Source organism: Apium graveolens, chromosome 3, assembly GCF_009905375.1.
Source record: "Apium graveolens cultivar Ventura chromosome 3, ASM990537v1, whole genome shotgun sequence".
Lineage (NCBI taxonomy): Eukaryota > Viridiplantae > Streptophyta > Magnoliopsida > Apiales > Apiaceae > Apium > Apium graveolens.
Window position 1 is genome coordinate 279,303,444 of NC_133649.1, and position 21,403 is coordinate 279,324,846.

Sequence of the window (21,403 nt, forward strand, 5' to 3'; positions counted from 1 at the left end):
TTAACATTTAATTCTAGGATTTGTGAGTTTCGAGCTTTAATGGTTGATCTTGCGTTCGGGATTTTCGGTCCTTGCAAGATGCCTACGCATCTCTGTGTTGTAGAGAATCAATCCAAAAATTTAGTTCTAAGTTGAGGGGTAGAGCCCTTTATATAGAGGTGAGTCTAGGGTTAGACATTTGTTCGGAGACTTGATGGACAAGTCTCCAACTTAGATGGTAATTGGGAGTCCTGTAAAGGAAGGAACTCCAAAACCTTCTGTGTAGGACTTTGTGTAACACCCCCAGATCCGGGGTCGGGGATCCGGGTCGTCACGAGTTCCATTTCCCTTAATAACACCCAATCTTAATAATTACTCAACTACTCTGTACTGTGACCCCACAATAAACACACACACCACACGTTATAGTCTCAGAGATGAACATCCAAAAATAACCACAAGTCATTTTATTCCACAATTATCTGCCAATACACCTTAAAAGGTTTTCTGAATAAATTTACATTTCTTTGCCATTATTACAATTCATAAATATAAATAAATCTGGTACATCAAAAGTTGAAAGCCTAGCCTATTGGTAGTTCCTACCTCAGCTACGGCGACATCAATGCTTCTAGAAAACTGCGGAACGTCTCCTAATCGCTTGTGAATCAGGAGCTTGGTTCTGTTCATCTTTTCTATCTGTTGTTGTGTGATGAAAGAAGAAAGCAAGGGTGAGCAACAAGCCCACCAAAATAATATGTATAATGATTAATAGTATATGAGCCTTCTCATAGTACTCATGAAAGTCTTGGTCAAAAGAAATGAACCAAGTTGATATCTTAATGCGATGAAGTCGCAAAATATTCAGTATATATACATATATACTTTTCAAAATCTTGGAAGTCCTCTTCCATACATAATATACACAGAGTTCCAGTTTATAACTGTATAAAAATATTGTTGCAAGGTGATCTCATATATCTAACCTTGTCTCAACGTTTTTTTCTGAAAATCTTTGTCATGCATAAGATAATCATTTACTAGATATAAGTTTAAAAGATGAAGTTACAAGATACTCCAATATACTTATATCTTTTCCAAATACTACTTGAACTACCACCGTTCAAGTTATAATTAGTTTCAAAAGTTCATCACGTAGATGAGACTACAAGACCAGATTTGAATAGATTAAATCTTTAAAATATCATCAAAATAAAATGAAGTTACGAGATACTTCATTTGATGGAAACATCATTTTGAAAACTTGACCCTGCCAACACTCAACAATCGCCCAACCGTAGCCTTTCTATCGAAGTGCTCTGGGTAGTGTTACAGAAATTATCCAATTGGATGATGAACTCATTACGGGAGTTTGCCGCGCCAGGAAGACCACTCACGATGATCAGTCGTAGTAGTACAACCCCACCATTTTCTACATGTAGAGGAGAACCTGTCGGATTTACTTGTCAACCGAACACTGAACTCCTAAGGAATGGACCGCCTTAGCGGAACTTCCAGGCCATTTGGGCCAATATAATAAGGCTGGGCCGGCGCTACTCGGCCACTTACGCCACTCCTAGTTCAGATGAAATCCATGACTCTGAAACGTAAAGCTCGTCCCCACTTTCCCCAAGTAGAAACTTGTTGATACGGCTCCACCAAGAAGTCGTATCTATTTGGAAAGGAGAACTCACCGATATTTCCCAGGCGATGCCTGTTAATGGATTAACTTGTTCCAAGAATTTTACTTCCCGAGTGTTGGGTAAGTAATCAATTCATTTATCAAAACAGCAACCTTGTTGCGAATATAAAACACACCACAGAGCCGGATCCCTCAGGTTTTGAGCGAGTATTTAAATCCCCTTAAAAAGGAAGATCTTAAATATAAAAATGAGTTTTGGGATCCGCTCTAACTTTTAAAAATCATTTTGAAGACTTGAAAACACTTTATAGAGTGTTTGGAGTAAAGCTGATTTAATGAAGTAAATCAGTCCCCAGAATATTTAGAAAATGACTGAATATTATTATTTAAATAATATTCCCATAAAGAATAATCTTTATAAAAATAATTGAAGTAGAAGTATTACAACTTATACTTGAAATGGATATCAAATAACCAAAGATATACTTATATGAAAGTACTATCTTTATTTGAATAATCGAAAATAAGTTTGATTATTGACACCTTATTCTTTAATAAAATATAGAATATATCTCAGCAAATAATCGGAGTCATAGATCCTCAAATGAATATTCAAATAATATTCATTAAATAATATAAACTGAGTCATAAGCCCTCGAATGAATATTCAAATAATATTCAGATAATAAAATAAAAGGAGTCATAAGTCCTCGAATGAATATTCAAAATAATATTCATTTAATATAAAGGAGTCATACGCCTTCGAATAATATTCGAAATAATATTCAATAATAAAATAAAGCTAAAGTTATCGAATAAGCCTTATTCGATTAATAGTTTTGAAAACTATGACCATATATATATATAAGTATATATATATATCCATATATACAAAACCTACTCGGGATCCTCGACTCCCGGTTTTAGAAAATATTTTCACCTTTGGGTCCCTATACTAAGGGTATATGCAAATTACCGCTATCCTCTAGCATAAGTATTATCAACTGAATCAATTGAATCAACAGATATATATCAAGATTACGAAACAGACATGCATATATACCATATCAGCATGCTCCAATATATCGCAAAATTTGCTAATAACAATCATGCACTTATCACAAGATAATGCATATACATATATTTACATCACAACAACAGTATAACGGGTAGAAAACTTGCCTGAGCGACTGGGGGTTACGAATGGCTCGGGACGAGTCTGGTAACCTATAAACAACAAGTAAGTTGGAATTAAACCAAAGTCACTTGTAAATCTATACTTTAACTAACTTAGACTCTAACGCTTGTTTTGCGCTTACTGATTCTCTTAAGTCACTCGAGTACCCTCGGCTCCACCATTTTTAATAATTTAACCTTTACGAGTTTTAAGGCGATTCCTTCGCGAGTGTCTTACCAACTGCCTAACACACTTACCATAAATGTTTCATACATTAATTAACCCTTTTTGGTCTTTAACCTATGTTTCAAAGTAAGGCGAGGGGAAAAGTTTCGTTCGCGAAACGCCGTTACTTGAAACGGTCGTTTCTCCTAAACCGTGCATCGGAATCGAACGAACTACATATCAAAACGAAGCTCGTAACATGAGCTATCTAAACATGGAAGTGGTCATAATCTAGCAGGGGGTACTCGGGTCCTAATGTTATGCACAAAAACAGTCCAAAGAAAATCGGACGTTACGATGGCTATGTTTACGCGATTACCAATGTTTAAACTACTCCAATTAACCACCAACCAACTCATAACCATCAATACAACAAAACTTCACCTAAACCATACCACATCAGTCCATAATCTCCAAGGTTTTCAACTCAAACAACCACAATCAAGACCTATGAACTATAATCAAGCTTCAATTACCAAAATACTTCCAAATCAAACCAAACTACTAATAATCACAATCCATGCTTCTCATTTCACAACACCAACCATTAAACTTACTAACAAATAAAGTAAAGGCTAGGGTTTGAAGTTTATACCTTCCTTGGGAGGTGTTAAGTTGATAGGAAGCCTTAGGGAGCCTCCTACAAGCTTGATCTTTCCAAAGAAATCAAGAACACAAAGTTAGGCTTTGAAGTTTCTAAAAGTCCGATTTAAAGAACTGTAAAAATGAGGGTCTTACCATGATTATTTGGACGAGACTTGTGAACAAGAGTTGTAGGCCATCTCAATACCTTTCCAATGAGCTATAGAACACAATATTTGAGTGAGAAATGAAGGAGATACAGCAGTTTTAGTGTTCTGGTTCTGTTTTGGCCGAGAGCATGAAGAACAATGCCTTGGTTTCTTTTTGATTTTGATGAAAAATGATTTGCTTGGCTTGGTTGGTTTGATTTTTGTGTTTGTTTTAGTAAATTACCTAGTTGCCCTTGATTTTGTGTGGTTAAAAAGCCACCACATCTCCTTCCTTCCCATATCATGCTTGTGTCATCCTCATGATGTCATCCTCCCCTCCTTGTCCTCTTCTCATTGGTTGGGTGACATCATCCTCTCTAATCCCTTTGATTAACTTCCTAATTATTTGCCTAATGACCGTTGATCTGTTATACTGTTCGCTTAACTTTCGTTTTCGTTTATCGTTTGAGGGATCATACCCGGGATCTTATTACTTAGGTTCCCTTAACCTTTCTCAATACATTATATTCCTTTTTATGATCCTCTATTATAATCCTTTAATTTAAATCCTTTTATCCTGTTACCTTATACTCAATTCTTTCCGTATCTATTGGATTTCCGGGAAAAATCAAAGTGTTCGGATTTGGATTCTGACGATCTTTACATACACTTATATCCCATATAAAGTACTAATAAAATCTCAGAATATCCATATCAGAACCCCTACATAGTGTGGCATGAAAAGTTTTCTCATTCAGTAAAAACACTATTCATAAGGGTTTCAAAAATTTCCAAAAATTGGGGTTATTACACTTTGAGTCTGTTTAGAACACATGTCTCTGCTCTTCCAGCCGTATTGTGCCTAGTCTGTGAACAACTCGTGTTCATGGATCTTGACGACCTCAGCTGGTGGGCCTTGTCTACTTGACCATCTTGAGTCTACTATAAGCTCGGACCAGACATGTCTCTACTCAACTTCAGACAAGAAGCCCAAGTGTAATTAATGCGACATTTAATGTGTTTTTAAGATGTATTTTCTATCCATATCATTTGCCCCCCAACTTTATTGAATACTGCTCGAGTTTTCGTGGAAGTTATAATGGTCTAATCGCGACTCGGGGTACTTTCGGCCCTTCTCGGGTATCGGCCCCTCATGGGTGTCGGCCCTTCATAGGTGTCGGCCCTTCATAGGTGTCGGCCTTTCATGGATATCGGCCCTTCATGGGTATCGTCATTTTTATCATAAAGTGTGGAGCGACCTACACATTTACAACGACTTGCTAGTGCGAGTATACACACTTAAGGCCTTTGCACAGGCTATTTGGATAGTGTTAAACACTAAATGGCCCTATCCGGGGCTAAAGCGAGCGTTTATCACCCCTTAACCTTCTTCAAGGTTAATTATAGGGTGAAAGCTGCTAACTGACCCTAATCGAGGCTAATCAGCCCTAATCGGGGCTAATTTCCATGTACAAGCTGCTAATTTGGCTTAAAAGAGCCTAATTTAAGCTAGAAATCACTAACTGGCCTTAATCGAGGCTAATCAAGACTAATCAGTATGCATGAGACACTAATCATCCCTAATTCATACTAATTATAAGAGTGAATGGGTTAAACGGCCCTAATCTGGGCTAATTTCATTATACGAATCACTAATTCCCCCTAATTTGGGTTAATTACGCTTAATATACACTAATCGACCCTAATATGGGCTTAATTTCACTAATCGGTCCTAATCTGGGCTTAATATTAAAATCCTGAAAATTTAAAAAAAAATCAAAATTTTCTGATTTTTTTCCATTTTTTCGAAATTTTTCAAAATTTTCGTAGGGGGGTCACCGGGGTCGAGCAGAACCTTGTGCTGTAGGAGGCTCTGCTCGGCCTCATGCCTTTAATTGTGGGCTACTCGGCCACTTGTAGGAGAGCCTCCTGGTCGGCCTAGAGCAGGTCCTCCTGCTCCGTGCTGTCCAGGGGTGCCTGCCCCCAATTTTTTTTTGAATCTCTCACTCAGAGTTCAAGTCTTCTACATACCTTGTCATGCCCTTATTGCTTTTGGTTGTCCATGGAATTAATCTCATGGTTGCCTTTGAGTTTCTCATGACTCTGCTACGGCTGCTTCAGTGAACGTTCTGTACTCATCCTAGTGGACGTTCGGTACTCGTTCTTGCTAAACGTTCTGTGTTCTATTGAACTTGTTCTTATAGGAAGTTTTATGCTTCACTGAATTTGTCTAAACCTCCTTTGTAGGATGTCATGCCCTTCAACAAACCCGTTCCCGTGGACGTTCTAGTCTTCACAAAACTTGGTTATGGTGAGATTTATCCTTTTCGAGAAATTTCCAAAGGGCCTCTCAAGAGGGCCTCCGGAGCAACTTTTGAAGGTCTCAGGGCTCCCCTATAGGAGCTTCTGGTAAGCCGAAAGGCCTCAATTTGTTGTCTGGTAGGCCAAGGCCACTACGGAGGCAAATTGTGGTCGTCTTGGCTCTGCTATGGAGGCTTCTGGTTGGCCAAAAGGCCCCAACTTGTGGGCTGGTCAGCCGGGGCTCCTCTGGATGCAAGTTGTGGTCGTCATGGCTCTACTACGGAGGCTCCTGGTCGGCCATATGCCCCCCATTTGTGGGCTGGTCGGCCAGGGCTACTCCAGATGCAAGTTGTGGTAGTCATGGCTCTACTACGGAGGCTCCTGGTCGGCCATATGCCCCTATTTGTGGGCTGGTCGATCGGGGCTACTTCGGATGCAAGTTGTGGCCGTCATGGCTCTACTAAGGAGGCTCCTGGTCGGTCATATGCCCCCCATTTATGGGTTGGTCGGCCAGGGCTACTCTAGATGCAAGTTGTGGCCGTCATGGCTCTACTACAGATGCTCCTGGTCGGCCATATACCCCCCATTTGTGAGCTGGTCGGCCAGGACTACTATGGAAGCAAGTTGTGGCTGTTAAGGCTCTACTACAGGGGCTCCTGGTTGGCCATATGCCCTCCATTTGTGAGCTGGTCGGTCAGGGCTACTACGGAAACAAGTTGTGGCCGTCAAGGCTCTACTACAAGGGCTCCTGGTCGGCCATATATCCTTTATTTGTGGGCTGGTCAGCCAGGAGTGGTCTTAATGGACCTTGGGAGTCTCCTGCAGGGTAGTCTGATCCGTCAGGAGGAGAACGTGTTGTTCTCGTATTCGTGAGTGCAACTGAAAAGCTAATTTTGTCTTAATCTTTACTAGTTTTGCTAATCATGGCGATTAACATAATCGTCCTTTAGTTAAGACTAATGACTTGTATTTAGTTTTGGCCAGGCTTTTCTCGGAGGACTAATACGATAAGCGATGTCCTGCACCGCTTTATTCGTTTATCATGTCATCCTTTTTATCTTTTGATTGTTCTCCTCCACCATTTCCGGTGTTCTTTTAGTAAGGTACCTGCTAGCGCGAACCAGGAAGACTTACGAACTGATGTAGCATGTGACCTTTTTCCTATAAAAAAAGATGAGAAGTACTCATTTTCATTCATACTTTCATTTCTCAACTTCTCAAATTTTCAAACTCCCTCAAGCTTTTATCTTTCTTCAATTTCTTCAAGAATGTCTAGCAGATAAGGTCCTAGCAAGTCCTCTTTTCCCCATAAAGAAGCTCTGCACAAGAGGGCCACTCTTCGCTCCCTCCAAGGTATAACTCTTGTCTCCCCCTTCTCAATTAACCGTTGTTCAAACAGCCTTAAGAGTATGTTAGACGAGAGGGTGGACGAGTACCCTAATACCGTCCATTTCGATGCGTTTCATCACAGAAGTATGCTCCGTGAGAAGGATGTCGAGGAGATTAAGTCGAGTTACTCCTGGCTCAACTGCTTAAAGATTTATAAAACTAAGCCAAGTGAGTGGGCTTGTAACCTCTGCCACCAAAGGCTATTTGTGCTCAAGGCGACCCTTAAATTCGGGCTACGGTTTCCCCTGCACCCTTTCATTCGTAGACTCATAGCTGAACTCAAGATTAATCCATGCCAGCTTTACCCTAACGGGTGGTCTTTCATTATTCAGTTCATAGTGAGATGTCATGGCTTAGGCATCCCCTTGAGTGTGACAATGTTCCATAGTATTTTCATGATAAAGGCTTCTCCTTTCAATCGACCTAGTTGGGTCGTGATACAACACAGAGCTCATGATCCTCATATGATGAACACCAGTTCTCTTAATGACTCACACCACAAGTGGAACAAGAAGTTTGTGGTTGTTGAGTGGAAGGATGGAGATTGGGGGCATACTTCAGACGTGACTCTAGCAGCCCAATTGATAGTTCTCATTTCATTCTTAACCTTTCGGATGCCGAGCTTCTAGCCCGAGATCTCCTCATTGATGACGACGGGAGACCCCTTATTGGGAGTTCGTAATAGAAGTCAAGTTTGTTGAAGCTGGCCTTAGCTGCCTCTCTATAGAGGGTATTTATCTTATTTCCCCTTTGTGCAAGTTTATTCTTGGATCTGTTTTCTTTCCTTCTTGTTTCAGCTACTGAAGCTCTCGATGCTAAAGCCAAAATGAGCGATGTTGTTATGGGCAAGATGGCCAGAGATGCAGCTAAGAAGGCCAACCATATTCCTAAGGTTCCTGCATTCCTTGAGGCATCGAGATCTGGTCAGAAGAGGACTCAAGACTTTGATGGGAATGTGAGGACCCCCTTTGAACCAAGATGGGGTATATCCACCAATGACTCCGTGATCAGCAGTCCGGGCTTCGCCCTTGAGTGGTTGAAGAATTGCATTACTCCTCCTGACCTCCTATTTGTCTCTTCTGGTGAGAAGCTCCTCGAGGCTGAGATGTTGGGGGCTCATGCCTTGTACCAGGTATACTTCTTCGTGTATGAATTTCATTTAAGTGCATTTTTCCTTGGAATTTGAAAAACATTATAGGAATCATTCCTTAGGGACCCGGCCTTTCATACTTATGATCCTTCGGGATCCTTATGATCCTTCGGGATCCTTATCTATGCAACTTATTTAGTTCCATTTCATACTTGTCTTTTATTTTCGGCATTTGGTCCTTCGGGACTTGCATTCTTTAGATGCTCGTACTTAAATAAACTGATAGACAAGATGATAGAAATAAGCTTACACTAATAGATAATATCTCTAAGAAATGGGTTCAACCCTTATATAAGATGGTTTCATCGACCTTATTTATAAACTTAATACTAAGTACTAGGAACATGTAGTGAATGTCCTAAACATAATAAACCTTCAGGTTTGAAGCATGTCAAGTGCGAGGCACTTCATCACCATTCATGGTCTCTAACTTGTAGGATCCTCGTCCTAATATCTTCCTGACCTTATAAGGTCCTTCCCAGTTAGGGGCTAGCTTTCCTCTCTCCCCTAATCCTGCTCAATCTTCCTCAGAACCAAATCTCCCTATTGAAAGAACCTTTTGTTGAGTGGCATTTATGACACTTTATAACACTCCGTAAAGCTTTGAATTGATGATTTGTACTCAAGTTGTTAGCGTTTTAACGTGTTTTTGTAGTGTTTTGCATTTCAAGTATTTATCAGGAATACATGTGAATTGGCATTATTTTGATGCTAATATGATGCTAGGAATGTGTCGGGGAGATTGCTCGTTAAAAGTCAAGCTCAAACCAACAAGAAAAGAAGAAGTCAGAAATTTTTCCAGAGAGACGGCACGCCCGCGCTGTAGTAGCGCGCGCTCGCGCCCAAAGAGCAGAATGTCAGCGCACCCGCGCTGGTGAAGCGCGCGACCGCGCTAGGTTCGGGAAAATTAAATCCTGTTTCTTCTGGAATTTTGATCCGTTGGACTTCTAATCTGCATGGGCTGCTTTATATACATAATTAAAGGTCGTTTTTCATAACGAGACGTCTAGAGCTTAAGGAGAAGGCGTAAGAAGACCGTAGACCAGAATTCAACCAAGGCGAAGAGGATCTAATTTATACTTGTGAGTCTTTATTTTAAGTTGTAACTTTGGATGCTAGTTTTCTTATTCGTGAACCTATACTCTTGTTTCGTACTTGGTTTATTATTTATTCAGTATAAAAACTACGTTTATTATACCATGCTTTCATCGAAACCCACGTTGATGATGAGTCCGATTATGGGCTAATCATTATCGTAGGGTTCTAACGGATTTATTTATGGATTTCTTTAGTTAATTTGTTACGATGCCTTACTGTGTGGTGATTGTATGATAACCTAGTATTGGTTGTGCTTATTCGTCTTATGAGTGTCACAAACTTATAAGATGGTGTGTTAATCTTTAATGAAGCGAAAGTGAGTTTAAGGATTTAGATTTTGGCATGCTAGCATATGTTCATGTAATTGTTATGCATGATTCGTAGGTAATTTTAACCATCTTACATGCCCTATATAATCACGATAGATAACTTGTGCATTAAACCATTATGTTGTCAAATTTTATAGACATATAGGGTCTCAATATAATTGATGTTTATTCAGCTTCTATCTCTTTTGTGGATGTCCGGTAGTATGGTCTTCGTACAACGAAAGTTGGCGTTTATCAGTTTTGTGTTATCTGATTAGTGTCATCACCATTACATGCTAAGGTTAAGAATGAAAAGGCTATTGAATGAAGTCTTTAATGAAGTTAGAATCCCATATTTGTGTCATATAGTATTCAACTCTTTTTACTCTCTTAGTTAATGTTCTTTACTATAATCCCTTAGGTAATTTTAGTTATAAACAACCTCAATTTGTTATTTGTCTTAGCATTGGATAATAACCATACCAGTGTTACATAGATACATTGATTGGAATTAACCTAAACTAATACCTGTGGGAACGAACTAGAATTTATTCTATATTACTTGCGATCGCGTATACTTGCGTGAATATTAGCGCGTGTTTCAGCTCTAACAAGTTTTTGGTGCCGCTGCTGGGGATATCGGTGTTAATTTTTAGTTTATATGTTTGTCATCATTGGCCGTTAAAGTTCAGTGACTTGGACATTATTACTTACTAAATTCTTTGTCGTGTTTCAGGTACTCTAGCGAGCGAGTATGCATACACATTCTCGGTCTCGTAAGAGAACACTTGATCAAGCTAAGGAAGAAGTTGTAGTCGAGGAGAAAGTTGAAGAAGAGATCTTAGTTGAGAGAGAAGAAGAGGTTCTTATTGCAATGGGAGAACCATAGGCAAATCCAAAAGCTTTAATGGACTACTCTCAACCGAAGATCAATGATATTCAGTCTAGCATTGTTCGACCAACCATCTTGGCTAATAGCTTTGAGATCAAGTCGAGCATGATTCAGATGATACATAACTCAGTTCAGTTTGGGAGTTCTCCGATAGAAGACCCCAACATGCACATCAGAGATTTCATCGAGATCTGCGACACTTTCAAGTTCAATGGAGTTTCTGAAGATGCTATTAAGTTGAGGCTTTTCCCATTCTCTCTGCGGGATAAAGCTAAGTGTTGTTTACATTCTCTGCCACCAGGGTCTATTACCAAATGAGAGGATCTTGCTAAAAAATTCTTAACTAAATTCTTTCCTATGGCGAAGACTGTTGTAATCAGAAATGCACTTACTCAATCTGCTCAGCAATCTGGAGAATCTTTACGTGAGGCTTGGGATCGCTATAAGGAGATGTTTAGGAAGTGTCCTCATCATGGGATGCCTGACTGGATGATCATTAACTGTTTCTATAATGGATTGGGTGCTACTTCTAGACCCATGCTTGATGCAGAATCAGGAGGAGCCCTGTGGGCTAAAAGCTACGATAAAGCTTATGAATTGATTGAACTGATGGCTGCTAATGAATACCAGAATCCTACTTATAGACTATCTCAAGATAAGGTAGTAGGAATTCTGGAATTAGATACCGCTACTGCTATAGCTGCTCAGATTAAGGCTTTGACAATGAAGGTGGATTCTTTGGCTAATTATGGAGTTAATCAGATCATTAGTGTTTGTGAGCTTTATGCTGGTGCCCATGAGACGGAGCAGTGTGCTATTTCTAGTGAATCAGCTCAGTTCGTGAGCAACTTTCAGAGGTCGCAGTAACTTGTGCCAGCCACCTATCATCCTAACAACCGCAATCATCCTAACTTTAGCTGAAGTAATACTCAGAATGCGGTTCAACAGCCTTATCAGCAGTATCCAGCAAAGCAGTACAACCCTCCTGGTTTTCAGTAACCGCAATATGCACCAAGACAACAATACCAGCTGCAACAGTCTAATGAAAAATCTGAATTGGAGGAGTTGAGGCTCATGTGCAAGAGCCAAGCGGTTTCTATCAAGACCTTGGAAAATCAAATTGGGCATATTGGAAATGCCTTGCTAAATCGTCAACCTGGTACACTCCCTAGTGACACTGAAGTGCCAGGAAGGAGGGAAGCTAAGGAGCAGGTAAAGGCAATTACATTGAGGTCTGGGAAGGTTGCAAATCCCGAACACTCTCAAGTTTCGAATGAAGAAGCTGTGGCTGAAGAAGAAAAAATGCAGAAGGAAGCTGAAGTGGAACCAAGGAAGACTACTATTGAACACACTCCTCCTGAGGGTAATACAGGGGAGAAACAGATCTATCCTCCACCTCCCTTTCCTAAGAGGCTGCAGAAGAAAAAGCTGGATAAGCAGTTTGAAAAGTTTTTGGAGGTATTCAAGAAACTTCATATCAACATACCTTTCGCTGAAGCTCTTGAACAAATGCCTAGTTATGCAAAGTTTATGAAAGGTATACTTTCTCGAAAAGTGAAGCTTGATGACTTAGAGATAATTGCTCTCACAGAGGAATGCAGTGTTGTGCTGCAACATAAGTTGCCTCCGAAGTTTAAAGATCCTGGAAACTTCACTATTCCTTGCACCATTGGAAAAGTGTCATTTGACAAATATTTATCTGACTTGAGAGCCTTTGTCAATCTTCAAAAAGTTGGACTTACCTGATCCAAAGCCGACTTATATGACCTTGTAGTTGGCCAATCGTTCTATTACATATCCACGAGGCATTATTGATGATGGTTTGGTCAAGGTGGATAAACTCATCTTTCCGGCTGATTTTGTAATTCTTGATTTCGAGGAGGATAAGAAGATTCCCATCATCTTGGGAAGACCGTTCTTGGCTACTGGCCGAACCTTGATAGATGTGCAGAAGGGTGAGCACACCATGCGAGTGCTGGATCTGGATGTAACTTTTAATGTGTTCAATGCCATGAAATTCCCTACGGAAAATGAGGAGTGCTTAAAGGTGGAGTTGGTCGAATCTGTGGTTACTTCAGAACTTGATCAATTGCTAAGGTTTGATGCCTTAGAAAAAGCCTTGTTGGGGAATTCTGAAAGTGAAGATGATGAAGATGATGAGCAGTTGCAATATCTGAATGCTTCTCCCTGGAAGAGGAATATGGATATGCCTTTTGAATCTCTTAGAATGGAGGAGCTGAACAAATCTCCAAAGTGCCTCAAGCCATCTATTGAGGAAGCTCCTACACTTGAGCTTAAACCATTGCCTGAACATTTAAGGTATGCTTTTTTAGGTGATGCATCTACTTTGCCTGTGATTATTGCATCTGACCTTTTAGGTAGTGATGGGGAAAAACTCTTAAGAATTCTGAGAGAGTTCAAATCGACAATTGGATGGACGATAGCAGATATTAAAGGAATCAACCCTTCTTATTGCATGCATAAAATTCTGCTAGAGAAAGGTAGCAAGCCTACTGTTGAGCAATGTAACACCCCCAAATCCGGGGTCGGGGATCCGGGTTGTCACGAGTTCCATTTCCCTTAATAACACCTAATCTTAATAAACAATCAACTACTCTGTACTGTGACCCCACAATAAACACACACACCACAAGTTATAGTCTCAGAGATGAATATCCAAAAATAACACGAGTCATTTTATTCCACAATTATTTACCATTACACCTTAAAAGGGTTTCTGAATAAATTTAGATTTTCCTTGCCATTATTACAATTCATAAATATACATAAGTCTGGTACATCAAAAGTTAAAAGCCTAGCCTATTGGTAGATCCTACCTCAGCTACAACGATATCAACGCCTACAGGAAACTGCGGAACATTTCCTATCCGCTCGCGAATTGGGAGCTTGATCCTGTTCATCTTGTCTATCTGTTGTTGTGTGATGAAAGAACAAAGCAAGGGTGAGCAACAAGCCCACCGAAATAATATGTATAATAATTAACAATATATGAGCATTCTCATAGTACTCATGAAAGTCTTGGTCAAGAAGAAATGAACCAAGTTTGATCTCTTAACGCGACCAAGTCACAAAATATTCAGTATATATGTACATATACTTTTAAAAATCTTGGAAGTCCTCTTCCATGCATAATAAACACAATGTTCCAGTTTATAACTGTATAAAAATATCGTTGCAAGGTGATCTCATATATCTAACCTTGTCTCAACGTTTTTCTGAAAATCTTTGACATGTATAAGATAATCATTTACTAGATATAACTTTAAAAGATGAAGTTAAAAGATACTCCAATATACTTATATCTTTTCCGAATACTACTTGAACTACCACCTTTCAAGTTATAATTAGTTTCAAAAGTTCATCACATAGATGAGACTACAAGACAAGATTTGAATAGATTCAATCTTTATAATATCATTCAAAAGAAATGAAGTTACGAGATACTTCATTAAGTCATGATATATATATCCATATATATCTCTCATACATTTCCTGAAAACCTTTATCATGTAAAGTATGAACAGAGTTTGTAACATCCAATGAATTTTGGAAAGGAAAAGAATTTTGGCATAAACCCGATATCTTGCTGATCAGGCAAAGATACCAATAAGTAACCTTTTCTACTGTAGATGGATGAATTCCTCACCGGTCATCACCCAGGCCGCATTAGGACCTCGCGCTAGACCGTTACCCGACCACTCACGCGTGGATGGACTGTCACCCAGCCTCTTACACCTTCATAGACCATACCCCGTCATGTCGCTTATGCCGACTCAATTAGATGGACTTACTTCCCGAACATTGGGCAAGTAATCAAATTGTTTTATCAAAACAGCAACCTCGTTGCGAATATAAAATACACCACAGAGCCGGATCCCTAAGATTTTTGAGCGAATATTCAAGTCTCCTTCGAAAGGAAGATCTTAAATCTGGAAACGAGTTTTTGGGATCCGCTCTAACTTTTAAAATTATTTTGAAGACTCGAAAATATTTTTAAGAATATTTGGAGTAATGCTGATTTATTGAAATAAATCAGTCCCGATATATTAGAAAATATCTGAATATTATTATTTAAATAATATTCCCATAAGGATAATCCTTATAAAAATAATTGAAGTAAAAGTTTTAAAACTCATACTTGAAATGAATAATAAATAACCAAAGATATACTTATACGAAAGTATGATCTTTATTTGAATAATCGAAAATAAGTTTGATTATCGAAACATTATTCTTTAATAAAATAAAGAATATTATTTAATAAAAGAAGCGGAGTCATAAGTCCTCGAATGAATATTCAAAATAATATTCATTAAATAAAATAAGCGGAGTCATAAGTCCTCGAATGAATATTTAAGATAATATTCATTAAATAAATAAGCGGAGTCATAAGTCCTCGAATGAATATTCAAAATAATATTCATTAAATAAATAAGCGGAGTCATAAGTCCTCGAATGAATATTCAAAATAATATTCATTAAATAAATAAGCCGAGTCATAAGTCCTCAAATGAATATTCAAAATAATATTCATTAAATAAATAAGCCGAGTCATAAGTCCTCGAATGAATATTCAAAATAATATTCATTGAATAAAATAAAGTTATCGAATAAACCTTATTCGATTAATAGTTTTTAAAACTATATCTATATATTTATATAAATAAATATATATATATATATATATTATACTCGGGAACATCGACTCCCAGTTTAGAAAAATGTTCACCTTTGGGTCCCCTATACTAAGGGTATACGCAACTACTGCTTATCTCTAGCATAGGTATTATGCAACTTATAAGCATTTGAATCAACAATTAGATATCAAGATTACGAAACAGACATGCATATATACCATATCAGCATGCTCCAATATATCGCAAAATTTGCTAATAACAATCATGCCCTTATTACAAGATAATGCATATACATATATTTACATCACAACAACAGTATAACGGGTAGAAAACTTTCCTGAGTGTTCCCGGATAGACTTAAGATTAGAGTGGGTCCGATAACCTATGAACAATAACATAAGTCGGAATTAAACCCCGGTCGCTTAAGAAACTAGACTTTAACCAATTGAACCTTAACGTTCGCTTATGGTCACTTCTACGCTTAACGAATCACATAAGTCGTTCGAGTACCCTTGGCTCCACCATTTTTAATAAATTAACCATTAAGAATTTTAAGGCGATTCTTTTGCGAGTACCCTACAAACTGCCTAATCCACTTTACATAATTGATTCATACTCCAATTAGTCATTTAAGGACCTTAACCAAGGTTTCAAAGTAAGGCGAGGGGTAATGGTTCGGTCGCGAAACGCCGTTACTTAAAACGGTCGTTTCTCCTAAACCGTACATCGGATTCAAGCGAACCACATATCAAAAGGAAGCTCGTAACATGAAATATCTAATCATGGCAATGATAAAAACCTAACAGTGAGTTCACGGGCCCTGATGTTAAGAACAGAACAGTTAAGGAAAATCGGGCATTATGACGTTTATGTTTACGCGATTTCCAATTTAATTAACATTCTAAATTATCATCAATTCACTCACAACCACCAATACAACAATATTCAACCATCATACTACAAACTCAGTCCCCAACTCCAAATTTTATCAATTTATCCAACCAATCAAAGACACAATATTCAAAACCAATACAAATCCACCAAACTACTTATAATCAAAGATCAAGCCTTAATACTAACAACGCTTCAATAAAACTTAATGGAATCATAAAATCAAAGCTAGGGTTTGAAGTTGATACCTTCCTTGGTAGGTTTTAAGTTGCTAGGAAGCCTTAGGGAGCCTTAATCTAACCTCCTACAAGCTTGATCTTTCCAAAGAAATCAAGAACACAAAGTTAGGTTTTGAAGTTTCTAAAAGTCAGATTGAAAGAACTGTCAAAAAGAGGGTCTTACCATGCTTATTTGGAAGAGACTTGTGAACAAGAGTTGTAGGCCATCTCAATACCTTTCCCAAGAGCTATAGAACATACTATTTGAGTGAGTATTGAAGGAGATATGGTAGTCTGAAGTTGCTGCTCTGGTTTTGGCCGAGAGCTTTTATTCTTGGAAAGCAAAAGTCAACTTCTAATTTGTGTTTTGTGATTTGTTTTGCCTTAGATTGGTTGTTTTGTTTATGTTTTGATTAATTAACCTTTTAACCATGGTAAATTTTGTGTTGTTTATAATCAACCAACACTTCCTTCCCTTTTTGGTCATGCTTATGTCATCTGCTTATGTCATCTTGTTACACTTGTCTTCCTCTTGTTGGTGTGATGACATCATCGTCCATTAACCTCTTTGATTAACCCCTAATTACTTGGCTAATGACCGCTGATCTGTTATACGGTTTGCTTAACTTTCGTTCTCGTTTATTGTTTGAGGGATCATACCCGGGATCTTATTACTTGGGTTCCCCTAAACCTTTCTCAATATTTTATATTTCTTTTATGATCCTCTCTTATAATCCTTGAATTAAATCCTTTTAATCATGTTACCTTATACTCAATTCTTTCGGTATCTGGTGGATTCAAAGTGTTCGAATTTGGATTCTGACGATCTTTACATACACTTATTTACTTTATGGAATACTAATACGATCTTAGAATTTCCATAACAGTACTCCTATATAGCGTGGTCTGATAATTTTCCTTAATCAGCATCATCAACAAAAGTTACTATTCATCCGTGTTTCAAAAATTCCAAAAATTGGGGTTATTACAGTCTCCCCTCCTTAAAAGGATTCCGTCCCAGAATCAGATAAAAATGAATAGGGATACTTTCTTAGCATTGCACTTTCTAACTCTCAAGTCAATTTTCCCACATTGTGGTTCTACCATCAAACTCTGACTAGTTTGATAACCCTTCTTCTAAGCACTTGTTCCTTTTCAATCTATAACCTTTCCCGGTTGCTCCATATAGGTTACGTTTGGTTGCATGCCTATGCGCTCATATGTTAACTTCCCAATATGACTTAATATGTCTAAGGGTCCAACAATTCGTGGGCCTAGCTTTCCTTTCTTTCCGGACCACATCCCTCCTTTCCAAGGGAATACCTATAACAGCACTAGGTCCCCTACTTCCTACTCTTTTTCATTTCGTGTCAAATCAATATACTTCTTATATCCATCTTGGGCTATTACCAGCCGTCCTCTGATTAGATCTATTATATCCTTGGTCCTTTGGACTACTGCGGGTCCGAGCATCTTGCGCTCTACAACTTCATCTTAACATAAGGGAGATCGACATTGTCTTCCCTCAAGGATCTCATAAGGTGATATCTCAATACTGACATATGATCTATTATCGTAAGAAAACTCAATCCGTGTTAAGTGATCATTCCAATTTCTCTCAAGTCTATTGCACAGACTCTCATCATAGCTTCTAGCATTATAGCTTTTGCTTCTCAATACCCATTCTTTTCCAGTTCGTAGTCATTACTATCTTCCGTACATAATACTATACTAGTTACACTTTTGCTCGTTAGCATTCTATAACCTTTTAATAATCGCGTCAACCATAGTATCACGAACGCGTTAGATTCAGAATACCACCACACTGATACTACTCCTTCCTAGCTGCTTCTATCTTTGAAAGCTTGATCCATCGTATAGAAGTAAAAGAATTTATTGAGAGATCACTATGATCATGAACACTTGTTATATCGCATAGTTAGTACAGAAGGTGGCCAACCTTTAGTACTTGACAAGTAATTAAACAACATGTGGTATCCTACTAGGCTTCTATCACATATATAGATAGTCATTCAGCAATACCTCCCCTTCTGGAAGGGTTGCTCTTCTCAGCTTACGTGAAATGAAAAGGAGAGAAAAGAACGAATTGAAGAGAATCGTATATATATAAAAATACTGCCACAAAATATCTGGCTTGGAATCTACCTCTGAACTATAGAGGTTTGTCATAGGAGAACAAAATATATACGTATATATATCAACATCAAGTATTATAGCATCGCATTTCACATGCCTAAATATTTTTGCTATCCCGTCCATCATTCTATGAACCCATGCTCTTGTACGAGCTTATACACAATCACCTTTGAAACTCCCTCGACATCGAAATCGAATCTGGGATATCATTCTAGACGTCATCATTATTAGAATTCTATGCTTGCACCGCAACCTTCCTCGTATAGTAATACGACTCTCTATTGATAAGAAGGAATAAGTATTCAATAGGTAGATAATCGACTTAATTAGCCTATCAATGATAACTTATACACCACCACGACTCGATTAGTGTTACTTAATCTCAACATTCATTACCATACAACTCTCGCGGTTGTAATCAGCTCATTATTCAAAGAATCGTTGATGCATTACTATAGTCCACCACGGACCTACGGTAGTCATTCATTTTCCTTGGAATCTTAATAGCTAACCATACGGATTCCATACCTGTCATATCGAATTCTTCTAAGGAGTTAACATAATCACCATTCATAATTCATGAAGAACACTCCAGCTCCTGATGTACTTTCATGATATGAAGCAGATAAAATTACAGAAGAGTTTCAATCAAAGCAATGATAGCAGGTTAATACCATTATTAACCATATGTCTTTATTGGGAGACATGCATCTCAAAGGTTCATTTAGTCATTTCGTAACATGGTCCTGGCTTATCTCAAGATAGTACCTTCTAAGATAGATAGCCCGCTCATGGCGATTACACGAATTAAACCTTTACCAAACTACTATTACAGTTGGGTATTGCAAAGTCATCAGAAGGAATGTCAATCTTCCAAACCATAATACAACCTTCACGGCTTCAACCATCATCACTGTATTCCTCTGGCACGAGCGCCTATAATTATCCTCTTACATTTAAAGTGTCGGCCACCTCTTTGGCCTTTCCTGATAGTAAAATTTCCTTACAATCAATGGCATTTTAACCACCTCCAACTAAATTTTCTACCTCATTTCAATCACTGCTTATGTAAAAATGCTTTTCTTAAGTCCTGGTGAGAAAAGAAAAAAAAATCACCATTTTTCCATAAGTCATTGCCTTAGTCTTTAGATGTGAACATTGTCACGACTGACTCTCGATCATACTTAGGACGTCTCTTATCTTGGGTCCTTCTCGTTTTCATCAATCTCGACCTTCATTGGGTCGATCTATACTTCTTATGGTTTAACACGTGCCCACCTGGCATTATTATAATTACGCCATTTTTCCTTTATCAAATTTCTATTCTTGAGAACTTCGAATAATACCTTTCTCCTTATAAAACCTCTAAGGTTATCCTTGAATCGTTCCTCCTGTTTTCCCTAGATACATGGCATATCAAAATAACATTTACTAATACTAGAACCATTGTCTATTTACTTCTGAAAAATTTCTCTACTGATCTTTAAAGGTTGTTGTTACTTTAGTCCTTCATTCCATACTACCCAAACTCATAATGTCCCTATTAAGGGTGAAATGCCAACCTTTATGCATTCCCCTAGGGTTCATCTCAAGTTATCAAAGTTAGATCCTTAATTCCACCTTTAAAAAGGTACTTGCATCCTTTTATGGATAAATCAAGTCATATATCCTTGATAGATTATCTTATTCAATCATTCCCACCTCGATAGTCTATACCAATTTCACGATAGCATCTTTTTCAAAATAAGTTCAATCCATATGGCCTCCAAAAGATAACAACGGTTATCCACTTTTCTTGCCTGATTTGGTAATGATAACAGGGATGTTCTAGAAGATATTGGTCGTGTTCAACGTGAACTTCTTCTTAATAAATCCTTATTTACTTTTGTTGTTTATCTCAACAGTCATCTCAATGTTGGGATATCTTTCATACATGGCGTCTCCCTTTTTGGGTATCATTCCCCCGGTCTTACACTTCACTTTCTTGAAGGTCACTTCCTTCATCCAATTTTCCTAATTTCTTACTTTCTTGCCTCCTCAGTCTATCCGCGTCTCCTTGTTTATCCTTCGGACTATCTCAAGGTTTCCTCGAATCCTCCCAACTTAAAGGGGATAAAATATATGTATCTTTCATGCCTTTATCCATCAGCTTTAACTCATGGTGAATCACTCTCATCCTGACGATTACATACTTTTCTATTTCTATTGCTACGAGTCTTTAGGGTTTCCTCATATCTAAATCCCTTATCATTCCTCCAACTCTATTGCCTTTATATTCCTTTCCACTTCAGTTTCTTTTTATTTTCTTTTCTATTACAATCATTTCATAAACCCACTACTCATTGACTTCAAACATCACGTCGTTCTGGGATTATTGTCATCCGAATGAATCTTGACAACTTTTACAACTTAGCTTCATAATTCATCATACTCGTCCGCCTTTGTTCTGGATCTAAAGCTTTTACAGTATCTCCATAATCTTGGGAATTACTTTCTCGAAAACAATTGACTGAACTTTAATCAGTTTATCATAACCTCTAGCTCTGTGCCTTTCTTGGTCTTTCACCAGCGGATGGCCTCTCTCTTA

At 38.2% G+C, this 21,403-nt stretch overlaps 1 non-coding gene across 1 annotated transcript; it reads right to left on the reverse strand.

Annotated features, from left to right (window-relative positions):
- Positions 1-11,264: 11,264 nt before the first annotated feature.
- LOC141716512 (small nucleolar RNA R71) lies at positions 11,265-11,371 on the reverse strand. The gene has a single exon (XR_012573219.1). It is a non-coding gene; the product is annotated as a small nucleolar RNA R71 (small nucleolar RNA).
- Positions 11,372-21,403: the final 10,032 nt, after the last annotated feature.